The following is a 381-nucleotide window of genomic DNA, read 5'->3' as shown; positions in this document are numbered from 1 at the left end:
GCATAGCGCCTAGACCGTTCGGCCGATTTTCATGAAATTTGGCAAAGTTAGTTTGTAGCATGGGGGTGTGCACCTCGAAGCGATTTTTCGAAAAGTCGATGTGGTTCTCTTTCTATTCCAATTCTAAGAACAAAAATATCATAAGATGGACGAGTAAATTACGAAATAATCATAACGTGGAACCGTAACATGGGCACAAGCCAATTGGCGAGATACGAAATTTTCATAACGTGGAACCGTAACATAGGTACAAGCCAATTGGCGAGAAAATTCACCATACATTATTTGTAAATATACAGGCGAACCAAAAGACCTTTTAATTTTTCTATTACGGGCAAAGCCGTGCGGGTACCACTACTTAAGAAATATTTTCAGAATTAG

This window comes from Uloborus diversus, chromosome 7 (genome assembly GCF_026930045.1).
Source record: "Uloborus diversus isolate 005 chromosome 7, Udiv.v.3.1, whole genome shotgun sequence".
Taxonomy (NCBI): Eukaryota; Metazoa; Arthropoda; class Arachnida; order Araneae; family Uloboridae; genus Uloborus; species Uloborus diversus.
Note: the sequence above shows the minus strand (reverse complement) of the source record.